Raw genomic sequence first — 14,497 nt, forward strand, 5'->3', positions numbered from 1 at the left:
TGTGTGTGTGTGTGTGTGTGTGTGTGTGTGTGTGTGTGTGTGTGTGTGCGTGCGTGCGTGCGTGCGTGCGTGCGTGCGTGCGTGCGTGCGTGCGTACGTGCGTGTGTGTGTGCGTGTGTGTATATGTGTGTGTGCGCGCGTGCGCCCATGGACAGACGTTAGGTATAAATTTCAGGTGTTTCTTCATTTTCCTCTAATAAGGTTAAGTGGCATCTGAATGTGAGGCACAGCTGGGGTCATATCCAAAATCCTTCTGAGCATTCATTCCCGTTTTATTCCATTCACTCTGTTCTCCATGTCCTGTTTTATTCCATTCACTCTGTTCTCCATGTCCTGTTTTATTCCATTCACTCTGTTCTCCCTGTCCTGTTTTATTCCATTCACTCTGTTCTCCCTGTCCTGTTTTATTCCATTCACTCTGTTCCCCCTGTCCTGTTTTATTCCATTCAGTTTGTTCTCCCTGTCCTGTTTTATTCCATTCAGTTTGTTCCCCCTGTCCTGTTTTATTCCATTCACTCTGTTCCACCTGTCCTGTTTTATTCCATTCACTCTGTTCCACCTGTCCTGTTTTATTCCATTCACTCTGTTCCCCCTGTCCTGTTTTATTCCATTCAGTTTGTTCTCCCTGTCCTGTTTTATTCCATTCAGTTTGTTCCCCCTGTCCTGTTTTATTCCATTCACTCTGTTCCACCTGTCCTGTTTTATTCCATTCACTCTGTTCCCCCTGTCCTGTTTTATTCCATTCAGTTTGTTCCCCCTGTCCTGTTTTATTCCATTCACTCTGTTCCACCTGTCCTGTTTTATTCCATTCACTCTGTTCCACCTGTCCTGTTTTATTCCATTCAGTTTGTTCCCCCTGTCCTGTTTTATTCCATTCACTCTGTTCTCCATGTCCTGTTTTATTCCATTCACTCTGTTCTCCCTGTCCTGTTTTATTCCATTCACTCTGTTCTCCCTATCCTGTTTTATTCCATTCACTCTGTTCCCCCTGTCCTGTTTTATTCCATTCAGTTTGTTCTCCCTGTCCTGTTTTATTCCATTCAGTTTGTTCCCCCTGTCCTGTTTTATTCCATTCACTCTGTTCCACCTGTCCTGTTTTATTCCATTCACTCTGTTCCACCTGTCCTGTTTTATTCCATTCACTCTGTTCCCCCTGTCCTGTTTTATTCCATTCAGTTTGTTCTCCCTGTCCTGTTTTATTCCATTCAGTTTGTTCCCCCTGTCCTGTTTTATTCCATTCACTCTGTTCCACCTGTCCTGTTTTATTCCATTCACTCTGTTCCCCCTGTCCTGTTTTATTCCATTCAGTTTGTTCTCCCTGTCCTGTTTTATTCCATTCAGTTTGTTCCCCCTGTCCTGTTTTATTCCATTCACTCTGTTCCACCTGTCCTGTTTTATTCCATTCACTCTGTTCCACCTGTCCTGTTTTATTCCATTCAGTTTGTTCCCCCTGTCCTGTTTTATTCCATTCAGTTTGTTCCCCCTGTCCTGTTTTATTCCATTCACTCTGTTCCCCCTGTCCTGTTTTATTCCATTCACTCTGTTCCACCTGTCCTGTTTTATTCCATTCACTCTGTTCCACCTGTCCTGTTTTATTCCATTCAGTTTGTTCCCCCTGTCCTGTTTTATTCCATTCAGTTTGTTCCCCCTGTCCTGTTTTATTCCATTCACTCTGTTCCACCTGTCCTGTTTTATTCCATTCACTCTGTTCCACCTGTCCTGTTTTATTCCATTCACTCTGTTCCACCTGTCCTGTTTTATTCAATTCAGTTTGTTCCCCCTGTCCTGTTTTATTCCATTCAGTTTGTTCCCCCTGTCCTGTTTTATTCCATTCAGTTTGTTCCCCCTGTCCTGTTTTATTCCATTCACTCTGTTCCACCTGTCCTGTTTTATTCCATTCACTCTGTTCCACCTGTCCTGTTTTATTCCATTCACTCTGTTCCACCTGTCCTGTTTTATTCCATTCAGTTTGTTCCCCCTGTCCTGTTTTATTCCATTCACTCTGTTCCCCCTGCAGTGGAGTCACAGCTGCTGAGCCGCGGCAAAATATATCTGTTATGTCTGTTATTGAGAAACAGATGGGGTAATGGAACTGGAACAATTCAGACTAAGCTAATCAAATGTGGCTGATTAGATGTATTCGGATGGCGTTCCTGTCAATGAAATAAGTTAGCAAGCAGATGAAGCACAACTGTCATCATCATTACAGTCTCTCTCTCTCTCCCTCAGTTGTGTAATGTAACAAAGTAATAATACTTTGTAACAGTCCTAAAATGCATACTTTTACTCCATTACATTTCCCCTAAGCATCTTAGTTGGCCAAATCAGAAGGCATTTCGTAGCCTGGAAGCAAGCAGGTTTGGCCAATCAGTGCTCCTATAGCTTGCAAGTTATGCTAATCACGATCCACACTCCATCCCAGTTGGTGGCTATAATGCACCAACACATTGTTTGCCAGCCACTATAAAACTCAAGAAGAAGAAGATTTCCACTCAAGCTCAGGCATGTCTTTTGCTTGCTTTTTTATTAATAGCATTTACTTGTACTTTTACTTTCAATACTGAAGTACATTTAATATCAGAAATTTACATTTGAGTACAGTAAATATCAGATCATTTAAGAATTTTACTCAAGCATTCTAATCTGAGACTTTTAACGTCTATGTTTTCTACATCATTTTCTGGTGATATTACATTACGTCATTTGGCAGACGCTTTTATCCAAAGCGACTTACAATAACACATTTTTTGTCCGCAATAGAGCAATCAACTATGGAGCACAGTCTATGACAACTACAACTTCTGAAGGAACAGTGGTACAAGTTTAGGTTAGTGGTACAGGTTAGTATAATATATATGATATATATGATATATCTATACTTTTACTCAAACGTAGGCTGGTATGCAGGTACTTCATCCACCACTGCTGCTAACCCCACTGATTCAACGTTAAGCAAAGGAGAGATTCACAGAGCATCTTTGAATGCTTTTAATAAATGGTATCATTTGAAAAGGTAGATACAGAAGCAGCCCAGAGGATTATTATCCCCCCAAAAAAAGATTGGATTTCATGAACTGTGTTACAGCGTGGGCTACATGATAAATGAAGCGGAGAAATAAACCCCAAGAAAGTACAAGCATCAGTGATCTTTCCATTGTCGCAGCTATAGGTTCCCATTGTGAGGAATTCTGTACCTTCAAGCAGTATGCACATTTTATGAGCTCCATTACAAAGTTTGTGCTAACACAGACATAAACAGACCATAAAAACGGGGGAGATCATCCTTGGGGCAAACCTGGCTATTGGATTCCTGTTCTCCTCAGAATAGACACATGCTTATTGTGCTAAACAAATCCCTTTAGCAGCATTAGCTTTCAGCATTTTCCCTCCACTGGCTATGGGAGGTGTGAGTGTGTGTGTGTGTGTGTGTGTGTGTGTGTGTGTGTGTGTGTGTGTGTGTGTGTGTGTGTGTGTGTGCGTGCGTGTGTGTGTGTGTGTGTGTGTGTGTGCCTGTGTGTGTGTGTGCCTGTGTGTGTGTGTGTGCCTGTGTGTGCGTGTGTGTGTGTGTGTGTGTGTGTGTGTGTGTGTGTGTGTGCGTGCCTGTGTGTGTGTGTGTGTGTGTGTGTGTGTGTGTGTGTGTGTGTGTGTGTGCGTGCCTGTGTGTGTGTGTGTGTGTGTGTCGGTGGAATGAGAAGTAATATGTGGCGGAGTGGCTTTTTGTTATATGTGGCGGAGTGGCCAAGTCAAGTCAAGTCAAGTTTATTTGTATAGCCCAAATTCACAAGCATGTCTCAGAGGACATATGTCTAGCTAAATCTAGCTGACACAACAGTAACAATTACAGTAGTAATAATAACAACAAGATTGAACAATCATATGATAGAGAGAGACAGAGAGAAAGGGAGAAATGGGGGATGGAATGTGGGGGAGGAGAGAGCAGGAAGAAGGAGGAGGTGGGGAGGGAGCAAGGGAGGGAGAGTGGGGGAATGTGGGGGAGGAGAGAGCAGGAAAAAGGAGGAGGTGGGGAGGGAGCAGGGGAGGGAGAGCGGGGGTATGTGGAGGAGGAGAGAGCAGGGCAAGGAAGGAGGAGGTGGGGAGGGAGCAGGGGAGGGAGAGCGGGGGTCTGTGGAGGAGGAGAGAGCAGGGCAAGGAAGGAGGTGGGGTGGGAACAGGGAAAGTGGGGGAGGAGAGGCAGAGTGGCAGAGTGGTTTTTTGTAATATGTGGCGGAGTGGTTTTTTGTAATATATGGCGGGAGTGGTTTTTATCAAGCTGTGTGTCCTTGCAGCAGACAGTGAGCAGGGCAGACGCTGACAGGCAGGGAAATGACGCTTTAGGTGGCCGGCGAGATGGAACAGGAGATGTCTCAGTCAGATAGATAGCAGCAGGCTAATTAAGTCCTCTCTTGGTAGCAGCGCGAGCTCCCTGCAGAGCTTGTCAGTGCAACACAACACAAACATGAGACACAAAGTGTGGCACACTTCAGTGACTTAGGGCAAATGGGGCGCACAGAAACCGAAATATCAACTGGGAATTCGCATGATCAAATCTGATCCAAAAGACAAGGAGACTAAAGCACATGTGTACAATAGCTGCACAAGATTTTTCAGTCTTGTGCAGCTGTGAGCAGCGTTGTTGCATCTGACCTGTAGAGGACAAGACTGTCACAATCTCATCTGCTATGTGCATCCATTACTGTGCTGAATAATAATGGGGCCGGAGCTATCACAAGGGCAGTCACTCAGAGCCAAACACTAACATGATTATGCTAATATAACTGCCAGTGGCTATTCCTCTCAGTAGCCAGAGAGATGCACACTGAAATAGCCCCTCCTAACAATCAATCAATACATATAAGTAGACGTCATATCATTGACTCTCACTCCTGGCAGACAAGTGATTGGTGAACAACAGCGTTGATGTCTCCAAAGCTGTTCAATCACTGTGATGTATGGAGGATGGGGAATTTGGCAGGCTGTGGCAATACATTGTTTCAACATCCAGTTTACACGTGGTCAGCAAATGTAATTAAGCAAAATATAATTTTTTTTTTTACATGTGAGCGATTTGTAGTAGATAGTTTTTCCATCCATCTCACTAACTAGCCTACACAAGTTATTAACTGGAGGATGGTTTAATTCCATTGTGTTTCTGATTAAACTGACCCAGGGGGATTCCCACTGTGATGCCAGTAAAACGGATTATTCTCCGGCTTCAACTTGATATTACATACAGTATATAGAAAATAGTGCCTTTAATTGTATGTGGTGAGAGGAGGAGTCTGGACATGAAACATTGTGTGATAATAAAAAAAACATGAAGAAAAAAAAACCCAACACTGTTTAACTAGGGCCAAAAATAGAACCAAAACTGCAGAAAATAATTCCCTCAGCATGTTATCCAATTAATAAGTATCTCTGATCAGATTAATATCATATAAATACAGGTGTATACAGTTAATCAGCCAGGGCACACTGGGTGGATTGGTCTGTTTGATATACAATGAATGGTATACAATGAATGGTATGGTATAATCATCGGCTTAGACCGTAGCTGGCCCTGGGTGAGGTCTTAAGCGTCTTATAACAATGGTCTATCTGGTTGACATCAGATTGAGTACCACTAAATATGATTGTGTCTCCACCTCATCACCCCGCCACACACACACACACACACACACACACACACACACACACACACACACACACACACGCACACACACACACACACACGCACACGCGCACACACACACACACACACACACACACACACAGGACATAAATCCCAACACCTCTGAGCATCCAAGCCTTCACAGGAACATCGTGCCTCAGCACATACGGCTCAGTGATCTAATGTGCGCGTGATCATCCAAGCATGTGTTCAAATGCAAGTGTTCAGTAATACCTCGTCCCCGGAGACAGATGGTAACCCCCCCCCCCCACCTTCCTCGCCGGTCCCTCCCTCCCCCCTCCCGTTCAAAAACGGTTTGATTTATGTTCTGCCCCGATTAGAAACTTTAGCTTCCTCTCCTCTTTTCTTCTTTTAATTGCCATATTTCTTTTCTGTCTCTCTCCTCTTCCTTTCAAAGGCATTTGGTGTTAGGTGATGATAATAGGGGGGGAGCAGCGGTGGCTATATAGCTGCAAGGCGTTGGACCAGGAGAGCACTAGCTCAAGTCCTCTCTTGTGCTGATCCACCAGGGGACTGGACCCACAGGCAGGAGTGGCTGCTGAACGATGTCTCTCAGGAGAAAAGGGTTATATTATGTTTCATATAAACCAGCACATCCTCCACGCCTTGGGGGGATATATCTCGATTTGTATTAGTGGGCTTTGGCAATATGAAGAGACCAAAACCATGATGATAAACAATGTTGCTTAGCTTTTATGATTTTATCGCTTTCCCCCCGCAACACATGGCGTGATTTTTCACCCCGAGTATCACCATGGGAATATAACTAACGGCTCTTATCAAACAATGGCTTAAGGGTCGCTGTTGTAGTCCAAGGAGCACCTGCACTCAGAGTTACACACCATGACAAAACTACTGAAAACCCCCTATCTGTTTCCTCCCATTTCATATCGAGGTGCATATATTTTCCTATTTCACAAGCGAATGATTTAAAATACATTTTTACAGTGTGCAAAAGGAGGCAGAGGTTACATTAGTTCAACACTCACTGAATTCAAGCCGGTGATATATAGAGTTGTGATAAGAATAATAACTCTAGGCAATACATCAAATGTCGGAGTTATTTTGGGAGTATATTGAGTGGAACCCCCCTCCCCCCAGATGTACAACTTGGATGTATGTGAGCACATCCCAAGTATACAACACACCATGTAGCATCCCCCACTCTTTCACTTTGATACCTTTTTGGGTTGTTGTCAAGTGTGTGCTGTATTTCCATTGGACATGAAGGTCATCATAAAGTCAGAGCCGTCTATATAGAAGAGTCCCAACATCTCCATTCACTCCAATGCACCAGTTTTTTACTCTCAAGAGTTCCAGGAAGTAAGGTCCTGGATTAAGCAGCACTGTCGAGTTGCAGCAAAATGGACAGTTTGTGTTGTACGTTGAACGTTCTTTTTTTCTTTCTTTTTTTTTAGAATCAAATTGTACATTATCAGCTTTATTTTGGCATTCAAAAGTAGCACGAGACCCCTTCCTGGCTGTTCATTGGCTAATGAGTCACGCATTTTGGTCGTCCGCTGACGCCACTCTCTCTCTCTAAATTGCTCTGCATAAAGTGGTGAATGGGGTGTGTTTAGTGGTCAGAGGATGGCTGGGCCATAATAGGGTTGTATTGATCGTCCACAAACACCCCCATGCTAAAGCATCATCTGGACACCTGTGATTGATATGAAGGCCTCACAGAGCCTTCCCTGAGGGTTGTGTGTGGTACGCTTCATGTAGAAATGCACAATCTGGGGTCAAGTCAAATCTGTCAGCTATGCATTTGGTTTTTAAATATTATATATTCACATACTGTATATCCTTTCCCAGAATCCCACTTGCACTGCATGCAATATATATGCTGCACTCCACAAAATAACTGCTCAGAAATTAATATTTTTTTCTCTTTTCATCAGTCACTTTGGTGAAGAATATATGTTTTGTGTTCCAACATGTTCAATTATACACTGCTTTACTGAAGCGTTAACGTGGTACAGAGGAAATAACAGACTGGAGGTTCCTTCAACTGGTTTTGACTGCCGCTTCCTGTTATTTTGTTTTGTTTGTTTAATATTCATATAATTTTGCAATAATGCATGAATCCATTTGTTTAATAATGCATATTTCCATTTCCAAGGAACTGTAGATTCATTATTTGTTCAAAACATTATAGCTTATAATCCTAATGATAACCATTAGTCCCCTGCTGTGTCAATAGATGACTTTTACTCTGAAGACACCAAGGCTGTGAGTGACAATAGGAAGACAATTTGTAAAACGTAAAAAGATACACCAACAAACCAGCTGAGGGCTGTGGGCTGTTGACTAAAGTGTTTGCAGAGTCAATGCAGTTGTGTGTAAAAAGTGTCAATTCTGATCTACATACCTGGGCACACAAGCATTTTGCCTTAATGAGGTGGACACTTGTCAGGAGACTATTTCGGTGGGGCGAATATTTGACAGACATGGAATGGTAAAAATTACATTACCGGTACATGTGATTTCAAAATCGTTACTCTTGTCTTAATGTTTAGTAAGGATAGATAGAGCATTACAATTGCTTATTTTTTTTAAGAGTTGTTCAACTCTCCCTTGGAATTGTCACTTTTACATCTCCAAATAAAACAAACCTTAACGAACTCATGACATCACTCCCCCCCCCCCTCATTAACGAGTTATCAGCCGTCCGTGGGGGAAGACCTCACTTCATTTATAAATAAGCATCGCGGTGACTTTGTGCCAATAATTATGATCGCTTGCACAACCATTATCCACTTCTACGGAGAGCTGTAAACTTAATGACTCAGCATCATCTCATTTTCTACTTAATTATTAATATGTTCCCCGGCAGCTGTTGTGTCAGGAGGGAGAATCTGTTCAGAATGAGGGGGTTCTAGTCTGCTGCACACCCTGAGTGAGCCATTCATACACTACAAGATCTAACTATACTGAACAACACAGAGGGGGACTGTTATGAGGAGCACAAGGGAACGCTATGAAGAAGCTTCAGTCTAATAGGCCCAGACACACCAAGCCGACGGTCGGCCATCAACGGTGTCGGTGAGCATCTGTCTGCTGGTGTGTCTGGGCCTTCAGAATTCTTCCAGACACATAGCTCTTTCAGATCTCTTTGAAGGTTCTGCCATTGTAATGGGCTATTTCCTTTTCTTGCTGTTTCGATTGTTCCTAACACGCTTACCTTAAAATGTGCCAGAGTGATATATCTCCTCTTTCCCTTCAACCCCCCCCCCCCCCCCCCACCATCCCCCTGTAATTGGAAAGAGATGAGAATGTTTACGTTTAACATGCAATCTAATGTCTATATGTCTGCATTCTGACGTGATATGCTGATTTGTAAATGTGTTGTGCAAAGTCTCATATACCTGGCTGAGCTCACACTCTTGGCGGCTAGACAGTTAATTCAGGTGACTTATGATCGTGTGGATGAGCAGTTGATGTGTTTTTTGGCACCAGAGGACAGAGGCAGTAAGATATGAGAAAAACATGGTGGATAAAGACTGGTTTTGTTTGCCACACGTGTCTATCTGACTATGGCAGTGTGGCAGGCAGTGTCAGTGGAATGTACGACACATATTTTGTTTTTCACTGAAGCTATATCACTCGTAATAATTTAGTTGAATTACGCTCCATCATCAAGAGAAATTGCATTCAAATGAACATGTTTAAATTGTGCGAAAACACATTTTGGTTTGCTTTCCCGCCCGGACGATATCAGTCAAACCAATGAGCTTAGACATCGGTGGGAATTGAAAGACGTTTCGGTGAATTTCACTGAAGTTATCATATATTATATTGTGTTGAACCCGGGACAGGTTGTGTTCACAACCAAGCTGTTGCTGAACTGTTAGTAAATCCCCAGGTGAGGTGTAATGTGACAGGCTGTGATCCCTGTGCCCTGGCTTAATATAGTAACCTGCCCACACACACCGGCACCGCCCTGTTCATTACACACACACACACACACATACGCACACACACACACACACACACACACACACACACACACACACACACACACACACACACAGACACAGACACAGACACACACACACACACACGCACACGCACACACACACACACACGCACACACGCACACGCACACACACACACACACGCACACACACACACACACACACTAACCAGGATTTACTCTCTTTATTACCCCGGTGGAGTGTTTAATTTCCTGGGCATTTTGGCGCGTTAGCGCTACAAGCAGGTGGGTGTGTCGGGGGGACTGGCAATCACTCAGGGAGATGCTGGGAGACAGTTGACACACGGCAGCATCGTTAGAGGGAGGGAGGGAGGGGGGGGGGGGGGGGGGGTCCAACTGGCCTGGGTGAGTGAGGGGAGATGTGCATGTGTGTATGTGCTTGTGTTGTGTGTGTGTGTGTGTGTGTGTGTGTGTGTGTGTGTGTGTGTGTGTGTGTGTGTGTGTGTGCTTGTGTTGTGTGTGTGTGTGTGTGTGTGTGTGTATGTGTGTGCCCGTGTGTGTGTATTATGATGTAATGCAGCGTGCAGAACTCCATTGATTGGTCTAAAGGAGCTCATAAACATTGCTTGGCTGCTGCCTTGATGAATGCGTCGCCACCCAAATTGTTTTTAATCAAGATTCAGGCGCTCTAATGAATGAATGATGAGGGGCTGGGAATGAGCTGAAGTTGCAGCACGCATCCTCAGTGGGACGTCCACTGATCCACTGATCCACTGCCACGTTTTTCTGTCGGCAAACACGAGTGGATCGATGACAATCACAAGCCATACTCATATACCTCTGGATGTGGACTGTTCTGCTGCTTAGAGAGAGGAGGTCAAACTGGCTCAAGACGTGTCTTCACTATTCATTGAGGGATATGGTAACATGTCATTACGGTTGGCAATCTATACCTAGAGGATGGATGCATAAAAGTGTGACCACGGACTCGATTTGGACTCATTTGAATATTTACTTATTAAAATCGTATTCAATCAAGAGGAAAACACAAATGAATAATCTTATGATTCATTAACGTGTGACCTGTGAGTAATACTGTGCATATTGGGTCGTCAACGAACGATTATGCATTAATCAAAGTGAAAAAGCAATTAAAAAAAAACACATTACAACTCTTTTCATTATAGAAGATAGTGGATACGTGCATTATATAAAAATGACTTTCAGCGAATGAGACATCTATATATCTCACTGCAACCGATCCAGTCTGAAATGTGAACTTCACAAGGCTAAAATACATTGGCCAAGACATACTGTGATCAAGGTGATGGTGACAGAATATCATGTTTTGAGATAGGTGTGCGAGCCTCAGATCATTTCAACTTAAAACGGTCACCATGTTGCCAGTTGGTGTAGTTATTATAGTGTCGTTAAACTGTAGTTACAGCGTAGCTATTCAAATCACAAAGCTTTATCTCAAGTGACTGCTCCATCTGAGCCTATTGACAGAGGAGATAAGCCACAAGCCGGTAGCCATATCTGCGGCGCTATCAGCGGGTTCAGGGGTCGTCCAGCCTCCCCCCTCCTCAAGCAGAGAGGAAGGATATACCCCACTTCCTAAAGCTCCGCCCTGCCCGCTGCACTGCACAGGAAGGGGGAGAGAAGCTCCGCCCTGCCCGCTGCACTGCACAGGAAGGAGGAGAGAAGCTCCGCCCTGCCCGCTGCACTGCACAGGAAGGAGGAGAGAAGCTCCGCCCTGCCCGCTGCACTGCACCGGAAGGAGGAGAGAAGCTCCGCCCTGCCCGCTGCACTGCACAGGAAGGAGGAGAGAAGCTCCGCCCTGCCCGCTGCACTGCACAGGAAGGAGGAGAGAAGCTCCGCCCTGCCCGCTGCACTGCACAGGAAGGAGGAGAGCGCTGAAGGACTCCCTGGAGGTTCAACCTGAGGGTGCTGGGAACAGCACCGACAAACCACTGTCCACCCCACCGCCGTGACTCTCCCATCACTAAGATGCCACTTATGGGGGCACGGTGGCGCAGTGGTAAGCGCTGTCGCCTCACAGTTAGAAGGTCCTGGGTTCAATTCCAACCTGGGACGCTGTGGGACGCTGAAGGAGTGCGTGCCCGTCCGCATGTCCTTGAGTGCCCACCGCCCGGGTGGGTTCATCAAAAAGGGCCTTTCTGTGTGGAGTTTGCATGTTCTCCCCGTGCCCCCCTGGGGGGTTTCCTTCATATACAGTAGGAACCCTTCACCAAAACATGCAATATACGAGTCGCTGAAGTGGTGCCTCCTCTGGTCGTTCGGGGCGCCTGTTCGGAGGGAGGGGAACTGGTTGGAATAGCGTGATCCTCCCACGTGCTATGTCCTACCGGTGAAGCTTCCCCTGTCAGGTGAAAAGAAGCGGCTGGCTACTGCCCATGTTTCGGAGGAAGCATGGAGCCAGTTTCGGCTCTCCCCAGATCGACAGAGGGTGGAGCAGCAACCAGGATAAATACATTTAATTAGCACTAATGGGGGGTAAAATGGGATAAAAAATGGGGGGGGGGGGGGAATATACAGTATATAAAAAAAAAAATAAAGAAAAATGGGATGCTAGTTTCCCATACTACTTCCCATAGCCCATCATTTGATTTTTTTTTCATATTATGGAGAAAAAAAGTCTATATTACATTATCTATATTATATATATCTATATTATAGACGGTTTCAACTCAACAACATAAACATTCTAAATTTCCTCCAGCTTCCTGTTGCAGTGGTTGAATCAGAATCAGAATCAGCTTTATTGGCCCAAGTATGTAGACATACAAGGAGTCCGGTATACGCTGCTAGCACACTGACAGGACGTAGGCTAAGCTAGGTTCCAAACGGTTCCCTAGCAACACAATTCCATGAAAACGCTCTACGGTAGAGGGCAAAGGTCAAGTTTTTTTTTAAAGTGAGATGATACAGCTCAAGGCGGTTTATCTTCTCAATAAACTTACTTACTTCCAACCAAAACATTCAGTTCAGGGGCATTTTCTGGACCAATGTTCCCTGTAGGCCAGTGGTTCTCAAAGTGGGGTTCGGGGACCCCCAGGGGTCCTTAAGTGGGTTCCAGGGGGTCCTTAGGAAAAGGGGTCCACTTATTCTCACTAGAATTCTAACCATAAGTAACACAATGACAGACACAATCTACGGTGGCGCAGTCGGTAGCGCTGTCGCCTCACAGTTAGAAGGTCCTGAGTTCGATTCTCGCCTTGGACACTGCGAGCGCTGTGGTTGTGTTCCCCCCCCCCCATATCTTCAGTGCCTACTGCCTAGGTGGGTTATCTCGTCGTAAGGGCCTTTCTCTCTGTGTGGAGTTTGCATGTTCTCCCCGTACCCCCCAGGGGGTTCCTCCGTATATAACCCCCCCACCAAAAACATGCAGAAGATCAGATCGTCATCGTCATCCGACCAGTGACGACAACATCCGAAGTTGGTCCCCGGGCGCTGTACGAGAAAGCGACCACTGCTCCTGGCCTGCCCCCCCGGAGGAAAGGACATGCCTGGATGGGTTAAATCCAGAGGACACTTTTCACCGGCCGCCGTCAGCATGAGTGTGTTGTGGCCGCATGCATGTATTGTGGTGTTCGTGTGACAATAAAAGACGGGCTTGTCCGTTACGAGAGTTTCTTTTGGTCGTGGGTTTCATACACGTTCTGTACCTATGTGCAACCAATCAGCCTAACAACACCACCATGGCTCCTGCAAGACAGGGCTAGGAAAGTGGGAGGGTTGTCACAAAAGCTCAAATCTGATCAGATGGGGGGGACCCTGCGACAAAATCTTACCAAATGGGGGTCCGTGGTCTAATTTGTGTCAGTTCCTTAACGTGGGAAAAAGTTTGAGAACCACTGCTCTCGGCTGTGTGTCTGTGTGGGTTCTGAAGTTGTGTAGATGCAGTCAGTCTTTGCCATGTCTAAGGGTTAAAGTGAAGTGACGCCTCTGCAGTTTCCTCCCAGACGTGTAGCTTGTCTGTCAATATTCTGCATCCTTCTGGAATGGAACATTTGCAGCGTTGAACACTCTGTTAATTGGGGCGTTTCGCTCATCGGAGGAAATTCTTGGGTGACCGCTGACAGAATGGATGTTCTCTCCACAATGCACACAATGTCCCCTCTTCAGCAACCAGGGGGACAATAGTGATGGAGGAACAGAAGGAATGGCCGAGCAGGAAGCGTGCCCGAGGAGGACAGGAAATAGGAAGCGCAAGCAGGAATAAACGCTGTTGAAATAGCCAGAGAGGAAATTTCCGTAACAAAAGTCTTAAGGCTCTCTCTCTGTGGTAATATTCCTCTGCTGTCCTTGAAGGAGACGCTGCTGAGCGAGGAGCCTCTCCCACACATGAAAGGTGTGATGGAAGAAGATATCACGGTGGATATTAACTCTCTGCTGATACAAATCAGACGTAGGTCCGCAGGGATGGCCGGGTTGTTTGTCTTGTGACGTCGGACTGGCCTGTTTCTTGGGCAATAACTATAAACAAAGTCTCACAGGCGAGTGTCAAAACCATGCATCATCTGGACCGTCCGTATGACAGAGAGACTAGAGCGACGATAGGAACAAATCCCCCTGGTGGTGGTGATGATGCAGGAGTCAAGCTGCAGTTTAAAGTTGTCTTGGACTTTGTGATGAGACTTTTCATCTTGCTGCAGATGATGGAACTGAAATCAGATTAAGATTCGATTTATATGGCCGCATCTGGGACTCAGATTTGACTTGCTGAGATGGTGGAGTAGAAATGAGCAAGATAAGCTTTATCGTACTCGGGTTTATTCGAGTTTTTACTTACTCAGCTGTTATGTGCGGTGCACTATCCATCCAAAACGCTCAGTCCTCCCCGCGCA

The sequence above is a fragment of the Poromitra crassiceps genome (genome assembly GCF_964638095.1).
Source record: "Poromitra crassiceps genome assembly, chromosome: 25".
NCBI classification, from domain to species: domain Eukaryota; kingdom Metazoa; phylum Chordata; class Actinopteri; order Beryciformes; family Melamphaidae; genus Poromitra; species Poromitra crassiceps.